We start from the raw sequence: 13,419 nt of genomic DNA on the forward strand, positions 1-13,419 counted from the left end.
TGGACATATATGTTGCAGCAAATACATTACACAAGTCCAGGGAACCTTAATAAATAAAATCGAGTTGTTATAATGCCCTACATATGAGCCCAGTGTATAATTTATGTTCCATATGTTAGAAAAGGGAGGGGGGAACCCGGTTACCCAAAAAGAAATTAATGGACCTTTGAAGGCTATCACTCAGAAAAAAGGAAAAGACGCCAGAGTATTCTGGGAATTTTGCACTAAAAGTTGAAGTTGATGAAGTCCTATGCACTTCACCTGGTCTGAGGTGGCTGAAGGCAAATCTAGCGATTAAGGCGACGTTCAGTAAAATCTGCAACTCAGTGAATTTGCGGAGTTATGTCCGTTTGCCAGACCGAAAATTCACCTGGCGATAGAGTGCGAAGCAACGCTAGTGTCTATCTCCTTTGCTAGTGAAGTGACGTCTGCGCCCATTAGCAAATCAGCGAAGTTCCAAAATGACATCACGCTAGCGTTAGTCACTTCACCCTTTAGGGAATCTGCCCCCTAATGCTCACTGAGTACTGAGGAATACTGGTGTTGTTTGATTAAATATGTTTCTGTAAATGCTAATAGAAAAAGATTTTGTCCCCATTGCAGCTATATTTGTGAAAATCATGAATTACTGTCTATAGTTATAAGTTGAGAAATCTCATCGTTTTAGTTAACAAGAAGTAAACAATAACATAATACCTTGAAAATAAACCATCCTTTTAAATAAGGTATGCTTTACCTTTAACATGGCTTCTGTAGGGTGAGACTGGTTTGATCTTTTTCGATCTTTTCAATGCAAGATGATACATTTGGTTTCCAAGTCTCCAGACACCATGTTCCAATATCTACACTTTAAAAAGATCAAAGGGCAAGGTCTATTATTACTATGTGCGTAGCATGAGACATGCAAGTACCATCTATTTTCAGCAAGCTTTTTCTTGCATCATTTGCCTCTTGTAACTGTTACTGACAGGCTAGTGATTGGGACATATCAGAATGCTGTCTGTAAATGTGTTAAGACAGATAGATGACAAGGACCCTTTGCACCTTGTAATGTAAGGGATAGGGATAATTTTTCAGTATAGTAAGTGAATTGATTGTATGGTCCTAACTGCTTTGCTATTGATATGGTCACATTTCCCTCAGATCTATTAGATATACTGTATAATTGAGAAAGAAACAGCTGACTGTATAAACCAGCAAATGACTAAGCTGAGGTGATGAAGATTCTGGCTCAATAATCCTAGGCTGACCCACAACACTGCTACGGTTTTCAGTACATGAACGTGGCAATATGTATAGTCGATTACACATCATGCAAGTAAAAAGGGCCTGTGGGAAGAGAATGTCACTGCAATTGCTTCCCTTTGGCCACAACTAAGACATTCAGAGGGAAAGTAGGAGGAAAAATTAGTGTTCTCAAAATGCTGGTATGTCAGCAGATTTGTGGAGCTGCTCAATAGATTAATTCTCTGGCTGACCTAAAAGGAATGGATTCCCAGCCGTAACTCAGACTGGTAAAAATTGATTTCTATGTTCTTTTTGACGGAATAAGATAAAATCCTCTGGACTGGCAAGACTTTTCCCACTCCCAGCAAACAGATAAAAACATAGGCTCAGATAGCTCTGATTAATTGAAAAGTCATTTTAAATATTGTCCCCAGATCATCAGAGAGAACAGGGAAACGTGCAGCTGTACATGGCACTTCCCAGATATTCTTTTACATGAAGACAAGCCTAAGAGATATTAATGACATGACTTCATATTTTTGCAAAACTCAGAATAGGTTGTCATGTTTTTGTTTTTAAATTAGATGCATTTAAGTACAGTGCAGAATATATTCTCCACTGTAGCTGTAACATTTAATCCAGTCAGCTCTAAGAATTTTCTTTATACCCCAGTATTGAGCTTCTTAATATGTTTAGTTATCATCATGTACACTAATGTTACTGGTCACACATACAGTGCATGCTGTTCACGTAATATATAAATATATATATATGTAGGGACCCGTAGAGTTAATCCATGGTTTAAAGGGTTAAGGGCCCCTCCCCTGAGCCTCATGGCTTGAGATATGGGTTTTCTGCCTGAATTTTCCAGGGGCAGAGCCTTTGGATTGGTACACATGGCTGATCCCAAAAGGAACCACAAGGTGGTGCTGTGCAACCCTATAAAAGATGATGCCATGTGCTCTGTCAGCCATTACAGTTCAGGTTACAGTGACTGCTGCAGATATTTCTTTCGCTTGGGATAGAGTGACAACACCGGCAAAATGTAGGCCTTTAATGGAGTATGATAGGCCTGCCAAAGGCTGGGCAGGATCCTCCAGTGCCTGGATAACTCAACTAAGATGGTTTGGAGTTTGGATGCCGGATTTCTGTATTCACCTTTTGGAGATGGGTGAGAGATGCAGTTCAGCATGGATGTCGTTTTGTGCTCGCGCTATAAACAGTGCTGGGAGCTATGAATGGAGGATCAAACAAGCTGCATGTGTTTCATGGAATGGATTCATCGCTGTGGATGCCTGCTCTCATCTGTGTGAATCCCCAGGGTAAGGTGTGCCATGAGGAGGGTAGAAAAAGAGAGGATCCAGGATGGTTTCTGTTTATGACACAGGCTGTTGTTGATGCCTGCCACGAGGGAGCCAGTACCTAACCGGAGGGAAAGGTATTTTGGGCTGTAGCACTACCTGGGACCAAGTGTACTCTTTTGGGGACAAGGGATGGAACTCTTGGACTGCCAAAAGGAGTAGTGCGGGACTTTGCCTGGCAAGGAGGTGTCAGGATTGGACTTGCACAGGTTCCCATGGGAGTGGGTCATTTTATATGGTGTGAATGTGTTTTACTTCCCCTTTAATAGTACACTTGTTTTATATAAAGTTATATTGTTATATAATAAAGTGTGTGGGTGATTTGTTTCCTAATGGGAATATCCTCAGGAGTATTCCAGGACCCCATTAGGTGGAGGCACTGCCAGAGAAGAGTTTTCCCAGTACCTTTCAACTTGCAAAGGGAACTCAGGACCCGAGTTGGTAAGCTGGTACAACCTTGGCACCAGGGGGGTCGCCAAGAGGATGTTATATATATATATATTTTCTATATTTTTTTTTGCAGTATTGGCAACTGAGCAACCTGAACATAATGGTGTGGCTTCTACACTGATATTTTTGTTTAAGAGATCAGATCACATAGAGAGATTGGCTGCTCAGGAAACAACTAATCACTGCTGTGATATTATATTATTATTTTAGAGATTCTGCTAGACAGCCTCAACTAGGCCTTCCAATGTTTGTACTAAGCCACAAGAGCTATTTCCTAAAAAGAACAAATAGTTCTGTAATGAAGTTGGGGTCAGTATCTTTGAATGTTATTTGGCAGCATGAGTTTACCTTTAGACTGCTTGTAGACATAGCCTACATGGCCTAGATAAGATATTCTGGTAAAGAACAAGCTGCAATCTTTTTCAGGCAAGGATAGGTTGGTAGGCGAGCCCCAGGGATGTCATTGCTGATGTCCTATTTAGTTTCAGTGAAACAGACTTCACCAGATGTAGTTACGAGCCTGTAACCCTGGCCTGTGCATATTGGAAGCTTAGCTTTTGCTTAGAGTTTATCAATGAGGAAACACTACCCATTCCCTCTCATATTCACTCCAGTGACTGATTAATTGGCAAAAATCATATGGGACCCTGAGAAGTACTTTGCCACTAAGCCTAAATTCTGTAAGAAAGTCCTCATAAACCCCCTGGGTTTTCTTTTCCAAATTTATAATAAGGTATTCCCCCATCCCTGTGTTATCTCAAGCGTTTCAATCTGCTTCAAGCTTTTCTTGTTTCAAGATAAAGCTGAATGTGCCAGAGAATTTAATATGCCCAGAATGACTAAATATCTAAATTTCTCTTTTTTAAGCAGCTAGATTATAAATGCTGTTGCTGGGAAAAGTATTAGGAATTAAAAGACATTAGCACACCAGAGGGAACAGACACAGGAGGATAAAGCTCTATCTCTTTAAGGCTTAATTATTTTAACAAGCTTGTATATTAATGGTATCTTGGCAGCTTCTCTCTGCTGCTTGATTGTGTTTTTTATGAGCCCTTGTTAATGTTTTATGTATTTTATTGTTCAGAGCGCTCTGCATATTTCAGCGGGGCACTCCATAAATAATGTTTATCTGACCCACTTACCAGACTGCACCTCCCTGTGTATGTGTGTCCACTTGGTTGCACTTTGATTGGCTAACTGGCCATGTAGCTCTGCATATATAGATTTCTACTCCATTGCGGAGATTCTAGAATTTCTGAAATTCCACTGGGAATGTTGGGAGGCATGTAATTGGAAAGAAAAATGTTTGGTCAATAATTCCCTTTATTATAACTTTCTCTTATAAGTACCCTTATAAACTGTCCCCACTGATATCAGTTCATGCTGTTTATGAGATAATAAAATACAGGAAGTCACATATAATACAGAACAGGGGATAATCCATATTGGCAGTAAATCACAAGCACAAGGCTTTCCATTATCAGTCCCAGTTATAGTAACAGTTGCACCCCTGCTGGGGGTTTGGGGGATGATTTGTCAATGTTCAAACTAAATTGTGAGGTTTTATGAGCTAAAACTCACAATTTAGAATTAGAGTTTCAAAAACTCAAATTTTAGAGATTTATTAAGCAAAAAAAAATCAGCATCTAAAAGCTGTCATTCATGTAGAAGTCAATGGGAATTGTCCTGGGCAAAATTTAAGCAATTTTTTTTTTCAATTTGAGTTTTTTTGAGCTTGTAAATTCAAGGTATTCAAGTTTTTATAGTCACATTTTTTTTTATAAACAAGCAAACAGAGTTTTTTTTCAAAATATGAATTTATTTGAAACAGAATAAAACTGTAAGGGGCAAATTTATCAAGGGGTGGAAACTTGAAATTCTAATTCAAAAAGATCAACCGAAATTAAGTTGCAGTATTTTTTGGTCGAATTACGACTAGTCGAAGTACACAAAAAATAGTTATTTGTTGCAATTTTGAATCTGTTGGATTTCTCTTATGCATTTGTTCTAATGTTGTTAATTCTGCATATAGCTTATCATATAATTGCTTTCTTTTCTTCTTTTTTTGTGCCGCCAATTTTATCTTCTCTCCTCTAACCACACATTTGTGGGCTTTACACACTGTTATTTCGTTAGGGCCTTTAGCTACAATATCCTTGAAATATAGATCTATAGCGCTCTGGATCTTCTTCTCTGTCTCTATATCTTCTAGTAATGTTTTGTTTATTTTCAACTGCCATGTTCTACCTTGGTTATTTGCTATGTCTATAACACAGAAATTGGGAGCGTGGTCTGACCATGTGATTGTACCTATATTGGCTTTCTGAACCATGGGCAGTTGATCTTGTAGAGTAAAAAAATAATCAATTCTTGAGTACCGTTGATGTACTGTAGAATAGTATGAATAATCTCTTAAATTAGGGTTTAAAGATCTCCAAATATCCATCATCCTATGTGCCACCAGTCCGTTGGTCCTCCCCATAGCTCAGTGCAGATTTTCACCCGAATTGTTTGCCAGATGTATATCTTCCCTCCATTGGGACCTCTCAGACATGTATCCTTTCTCTCCAGCTATAAGCGTGAAGATTATGTATATTGATAAGATGATCCTTCATGCCTATGAGGCAAACATGAACGATGAGGCTCTGGAAACAATGAAGGAAAAAAAAAGTCTCTCCCTTGAGGCAATAGTTTGGCATAATCAACTCTCAGTTCTTGTTACACTTCTACAGGGCAACTGGCATTTGTCTTCTGGACTTTTACCCAGATGCTCACACTCGTTTCAGGTAGATCCTCTCCACCATATACCAGCTGTGTCCACTCCTTGAGCTCCACTACTGGTATACATACCCTGTGGCAAAAGTTCTCTAGCCCCTCGGGTTCCTTCAAAGTTTGCACTTGGCCATTATACTGAGCTGAGAGAGAAAATGGATAATTCCATCTGTACTTAATGCCCCTTTCTGCTAACACAGTTGTCAGGGTCCTTAACAATCTGCGCTGTTGTAGGGTCATCCATAGTAAATCCTGTAAAATCTCTATTTTTGTGCCCTGGAACGTACATTCATCCGACCCCCAAGCTTTTAGCATAATTGCTTCCTTGACCTTGTAACTACATAAGCGGCAAACAACATCTCTTGGCCCCTCTAAATTTAAGTTTTTACCTGTGACTCTATGAGCCCGGTCGAACTCCAATGCCGCATCCCATGGTCTTTGTAGGAGAGAGTTAAATATGTGCCTCAGCAGGTCCAGACTGAGAATTAAAATAGGCCCTTGCATTTGAGGTACACAGAGGCAAAATCAGCCCACATAGAGGCCCAAACAGCCCCCACCAGCCCACTAAATACTGACTTTCTATGGGACCTTATAGCAGCCCCTCTGCCATTTGCCAGAACCCATAGATTGCCAGTCCGGGCCTGTGACTCAGCGTGTTCTCCAGGTCACCATGTGTTACAGACTCCATTAGGCCTCTCACACGTATGTTGTTCCGCCTTCCACGGTTATCAAGATCTTCTATCTGGTGTCTCATCATGTACAGCTCCTTACGATGTTCATTTGTACACCGTATGCCCCTTTTAATCCCTTGTCAGTTATCAGATACTTGCGTATCTAGCTCCTCCATTTGGGCGCCAATACACCGTAGGGACTCTTTTATTTCCATCATATCCTCTCTCTGTGACCGCTGAATCTCCTCTGTCATCTCCTGTACTTTTAACATATTTTATCAATTTATTAATGGTTTTAATAGGCCAATAGGCCCCACATGTCAAAGATGATTTGTCTAAATGTTACCTGGTAAAGTATTTGTGAGCATAGATCTCTGATTACATTCCTATTCTGTAATACTTTTTTGTTAAATTATTGTAACACCCCTTTTGGTTATAAATTCATATAAAACATCGCATAACTTGCTGATACCATATAAGTAAATGATGATGATGCATTATTATGATATGCAGTTTGAACATTAAGGATAATGTTTAATTACAAGATAATATGTGATGTTATTTCAATAAAATCACGAGTATAGTAGTAGATAATCTCTGACCAGTATTTTTATGAACATTTATAAATGAAAATGAACTAAAACTTCTTATAAAGGGGGCATATTTACCTTTAACTTAAATACAAAAACCTTGAACTAGTATTTCATTAGCTGTAGGAAGCTATTATTGTAAGCAAGGTTTCACTCTCCACAATGGTTTTATTTCATGCAGTGGTATTGCTTCCTTTTACACTTCATTAAGGTACCTAGCTCATTTGCATATTACATTTTGTTTAATGGCATAATGTTCAATGCATAAGCACCATTCTTTGTTGTTTCAAGCTGAAATACCAGTTAGTATCTCTTTCTCTAACTGGCTCAAGAAAAATAGGCATTCTGGAATTGTATCACTCTATTTTATAAATTTTTTTATACATAAAATATATTTGTCAGTAAAAGAAGCTTCTGTCCATAAAGCCATGATTGTCTGGTTAGTGCAGAGTACAGAACACACCAGTGCTCAGTTTGGAATAATGTGTAAGCCAGGGCTGCTCTATGCTATGCTGGTGTATGCAGTAAGTGTTGCATGCAGACTGAGGTGCAACTCCTGTGCTTTGTGGAATTCAAAGAATTGTTCCACAGGGTACAAACTGCCAATAGTTTTGGGGCAAGGATCAAAGTTGAAAGAGCATATATATTATATATCTGTACATAGTACCTATTTCTAATAGCTCTACATTTTACAATGGGGAACACATTAATCTTTGTATCTATCTATCTATAATCATCTATATATCCATCTATCTATCTATCTATCTATCTATCTATCTATCTATCTATCTAATAGCTCTACATTTTACAAAGGGGAACACATTAATTCCAGATTCTATCTATCTATCTATCTATCTATCTATCTATCTATCTTTCTATCATCTATCTATCTATCTATCTATCTATCTATCATCTATCTATCTATCTATCTATCTATCTATCTATCTATCTATCTATCTATCTATCATCTATCTATCTATCTATCTATCATCTATCTATCTATCTATCTATCTATCTATCTATCTATCTATCATCTATCTATCTATCTATCTCTATCTATACAGACATATTTTCCCACTGAATATGCAGTGACACGACAACAGGAAAATTGACACTGACATATATTCTTTCTATAAAAAACTAGTTAATAAGTGGTGTAAATATGGTGAACAACAATATATTACAAAAGCATGTTCAGCTAGTTAATGCTACTAGTGTGCAGCATTCAGATGGTACTGTAGGAACTATCAGGAAAATGAAAATATTATATAAGCTTCATCATACTGAAATAAGAAACTTTTTAAATAGAAACAATTAAAAATTCTGCATTGTTTCTGATATAATCACGTTTATCCTCACTATCCCCCTCTGAGCATCTGTTTCTCTTCATTCTCTCATCTTGCAGCAGTTGGGTGTCAGATAATCATTGACAGTTAGATCCAATATATCTTATAGGGGGGGCTTCCTTTCCTAGCAGATGTATTAGAACTCATTCAAAAAACTGATTCCAGTAGAAATCAAACAAATCTGCACAAATTCTGCATGTAGAGAGACATGATTTCTGGTGATTTTAAAAGAGCAAGCTCTAATACATCAAGCAAAAGGAGCCCCCCTATAAGATATATTGGATCTAACTGTCAATGATTATCTGACACCCAAATACTGAATAAAGAGAGAATGAAGAGAAACAGATGCTGAGAGAGGAATAGTGAACATTAACTTGATTATTTCAGAAATGGTACAGCATTTTTAATTTTTTGTATTTATAAAATTTCTTATTTCAGTATGTTGACGCTTATATTACATTTTCATTCTCGCGATTGATCCCCTTTAAGGGATACTGTCATGGGGAAAACATTTTTTTTTTCAAATGAATCAGTTAATAGTGCTGCTACAGCAGTATTCTGTGCTGAAATCCATTTCTCAAAAGAACAAACACATTTTTTTATATTCAATTTTGAAATCTGACATGGGGCCAGACATATTGTCAATTTCCCAGATGCCCCAAGTTATGTGACTTGTGCTCTGATAAACTTCAATCACTCTTTACTGCTGTACTGCAAGTTGGAGTGATATCACCCCCTCCCTTCCCCCCCCCAGCAGCCTAACAACAGAACAATGGGAAGGTAACCAGATAACAGCTCCCTAAAGGTGGCCATACACGGGCCGATAAAAGCTGCCGACAGACTGTGTCGGCAGCTTATTGGCCCATGTATGGGGCCCCCCGACGGGCTTCACCGATCGAGATCTGGCCGAAAGTCGGCCAGATCTCGATCAGATGGGACGAAAAATCCCGTCGGATCACGGCCGCATCTGTTCGTTGATGCGGTCCAGCGATCCGACCCCCGTTTCCCATGCGTTAGGATCCAATCGTTGGGCCCTAGGGCCCACGATCAGATCAGCCCGATATTGCCCACCTCAAGGTGGGCATATCGGGGAGAAATCCGCTCGTTTGGCGACCTTAACACAAGATAACAGCTGCCTGGTAGGTCTAAGAACAACACTCAATAGTAAAAACGCATGTTCCACTGAGACTCCTTCAGTTACATTGAGAAGGAAAAACAGAAGCCTGCCAGAAAGCATTTCTCTCCTAAAGTGCAGGCACAAGTCACATGACATGGGGCAGCTGGGAAATGTCTAGCCGCATGTCAGATTTCAAAATTGAATATAAAAAAATCTGTTTGCTCTTTTGAGAAATGGATTTCAGTGCAGAATTCTGCTGGAGAAGCACTATTAACTGCGTTTTGAAAAAAAACATGTTTTCCGATGACAGGATCCCTTTAAGGTAGCAGAGGAGCTGTAAGCATATCATAAAAAACAAAAAATATTTCTGTAGTGTTAGCATGAGAGAAGGATGGTCTCTCTTGCATAAGTCAACATAGTGCAAGAAGAAGGATGCTTTGTTTTCTTTACACAGAAGTAAAAAGACATATATATTGTTTATATGTAGGGGGCTTTTTTTCTCAGTAAACTTGTGTAGCTATTTTCTGGTGTTTTTTTTTTTTTTTTTAATTGTCCAAGGAAAAGCACTATGGAAACCATAAATATCCATGGAAAAGCAGATTTCTGTCTTTTGGTAGATATGGGTGTTTCAATATTTTGCTGAAGATGTAACGTACATACCCAATCCATTGTGATTCAAAGCAACTTATAATAAAAGATAAAGCCGCTTATCATTAGGGAATGGGAACAAGCTACATTGCTATTTATATAACCAGCAAAGGGTTTCCAAATCCCCCCAAGCTGCAATGTAGAAGCTTTTAAATTAACCTGAAGCACCCCAACTAAAGACTTCTCAGGCAGGCAGACATTGCATTCCCATTTCCACACAATGCTGAAAGTGACATCCTCTGTGTTACTACAAATGCACTCGGCAGAGCGGCTGTTAGATACAAGCTGTCGTGAAAACTGCAATCTGTAGAGAGAAGGGGGAAAAAAACAGGCCTCATTTTCAATATTCTGTATTCTCATAAAAACGTGTTGTTTCTGTCACTTTTCAATCTCCTCGGCTCGAGCCGAGCACTGTATAATAGCTAGTTAAAGGCAGCAGCCTGTGAAATGGTATTTTTAAAATAAATGGAAAGCCACGTCGGAAAGCTTGGGAGGAATATTGCAAGGCCGGGGACTGACGGACAGCCCCTGAGAAAAGCAACAAGCGTTTATCGTCTGCGAGCGGGGGAAGGAGAAAAAAAAAAGAGAAGTGGATTAAATGGAAACCGCAGCCGGCAGCACATTACCAAGTCTGATATTGACACAGCTGCCGTGTAGGTTATTTTTCATTGTCTCGTCAAGACAATGTATCACATAGTATCAATCTTCTTCCTATCCATAGACGTTGCAAGCTAGCGGCCTTGCCAGTATCTATCTCCTATATTGTTATAATCGCTTATGTGAATGGTATCATTATTACAATAAGACAATTTTAAAAGGAGAAGAAGAATATATACAACTTTATAAAAGGCACCTTTGGGGTCCATGTTGAGCAGCATATGATTTGGAGTGAAGCCCCAGAAAGAGACATCAATAGTGTCATTCATGCAGTCATTTGAGTTATTCTCAATAAAGGAACTTGCAAAGCACAAAAATATTGCAGAGGCTCAAGATGTGATTGAAAACAAAGCCACCAGATTGAGTGTGTTGTGCCATATGGCTTCTAATTATTCATTCAGTGAGATTTGTGCTTAAAGGGGAAATATATCCTGCTTAGAAGTATAGTTTATGCTTACGTTATTTTTCAACACATATTCAACAATATATATGTGCATAGGTTATTCTGCAACATCAGGGTTCCTTCCGGGAAAAGTAATACCCTAATCAAGACACTGAAATAAAGAAATTATAATATGCTTCTTTGCCTCTATGAAGCAAAAATATTACTAGAGCATTATTAAGAGGCTGGAATATCATTGGCAGATTGGTCAATATCCTGCCCTAAATAATTTTTATGCAAAGTCAAGTATATTAGTAGCCTCCAGCAGGGTAGAGAGGAGATTGTGCTGCTTTGAAACATACCCAGTTATAGAAGGATGGGAAGTGATTAATGAAGTCCCTGGGAGCATCCTAGAAACTGTTGAGATATGAGTGGAAAAAAGCCTGGCATAACATATCTGCCTTGCAGGAAAACAGGCAACAAGGCAGATAAAGGTGGCTGAGACATCTCCATGAATGGAAGCTTCCTAAGGATTGCTGCGGTAGGCTTATTTGTCTTGAGGTACAGGCATTGTCATGTAAGGGACATTTTGCAGCTATTCAATCTCATTAGAAAGTCACTCATGTGACCTTAGCCTAAAGGCCTCTACTTATTACAGTCATAATATAATGCTTTGGCCTTTCCAAATAAAGAATTAGTTATCTCACATTGAGCATCACCTGTCTGAGAACTACAATATCACTGGAAGTGTATCTGTGGTATGAGTAGACTGATGGCTAGTGGCATTGAGGATACAGGAAAAAAGTCACATGAAGGAGCTCTGGGTAAAAAGTATTGACATGTTACTGGAAATAGAAAGTAATATTTATGAAGGAATGCACAAATGACCACTATGCAGCATTGGCCACCAAAATTTTATTATAACTGTAGTCTGCGTCCGTTTGCAACCGGAGTTTGATGTAGCAATACCGATGCAAACTGCCATCCATTTTAGTAAATTGCATGTAAGTTTCGGCATCTGATTATACCCAAGAATGTATATGCAGCCTCAATAACGACATTAGCATCTTATTTACTGTAATTCACTGGTGACTATGGGCTTCTCTAGGTCAAAAAGTGCACTTGTGTGTAATCAGAAAAGGCTGAAAATTGCTAAAGATCATAAGCCTCATTTGTGAATCTGAATGCAGCAAGTAAAGTGCAAAAATAAGGCAACTGTCTGCCAGTCTTTAGCACTTTGCACACTGTGTTCAGCCATCTGTGACACAGCCTTTGGATCCAGCACTGACTGTATAAGTTAGTGTAGGATACAAGAGAGGCAGTCGGGGGAGGCATGAAGGTGTTCTCTTACCTGCCCCCTACCCACTCCAACCTTGTGTGTCATTCAGAAGGTCACTCAGCAATTCAAGGCCCCTCACTGAAGACTAGGAAAATGAAGCGTGACTGTAGCAATAGGCCACAACGTCAGCTGTGAAATATCAGGAACTTGCCTCTATCTTCAGCTGTCCAGTAGTTGCAACCTTATTGTTGCAAAACATACCAATAGCATTGGTTAAAAATGTACTTCTAAGTTCTGAATGTTCCAGTGCATACCAAAAAAAAACGTTGCTATGTTCAATACTTATTTTCCCTGCTTGTATGTGATACTGAAAGTATCCAAACATCTGTCTTCAAATTCTCAGCTAGTTATATTTACAGAAGAGAATGGGGTTTTATAATTGGGCAGTTTTTATAATTTTGCATGCTTTCAATTAATTTATATTTTAAACTAACCCAGCTAGTTTGCCATTGTATTTGCTAATTTTATTAGGGATGTCTAACCAGCAATTCACCATCTGTTGTTGAACTAAAATCTGCATCTTATGGTGGCCATAAACGGAGACATCCGCTCGTTTGGCAATGTCGCCAAACGAGCGGATCTCTCCTGAAATGCCCACCTTGAGTTGGGCAATATTGGGCTGATCTGATCATGAGCCCTAGGGCCCAACGTTCGGATCCTAACGATAGCTAATCTGACGGGATTTTTAGTGCCGTCCAATCGACATCTGCCCAACTTTCGGCTAGATATCGATTGGGGAAGCCCATCAGAGGGCCAGATACACGGGCCAATAAGCTGCCGACTCAGTCTGTCTGCAGCTTTTATCAGCCCGTGTATGGCCACCTTAACTTATAGCTGAAGCATTATATAGTTTCTCTTA

Source organism: Xenopus laevis, chromosome 4S (assembly GCF_017654675.1).
Source record: "Xenopus laevis strain J_2021 chromosome 4S, Xenopus_laevis_v10.1, whole genome shotgun sequence".
Lineage (NCBI taxonomy): Eukaryota > Metazoa > Chordata > Amphibia > Anura > Pipidae > Xenopus > Xenopus laevis.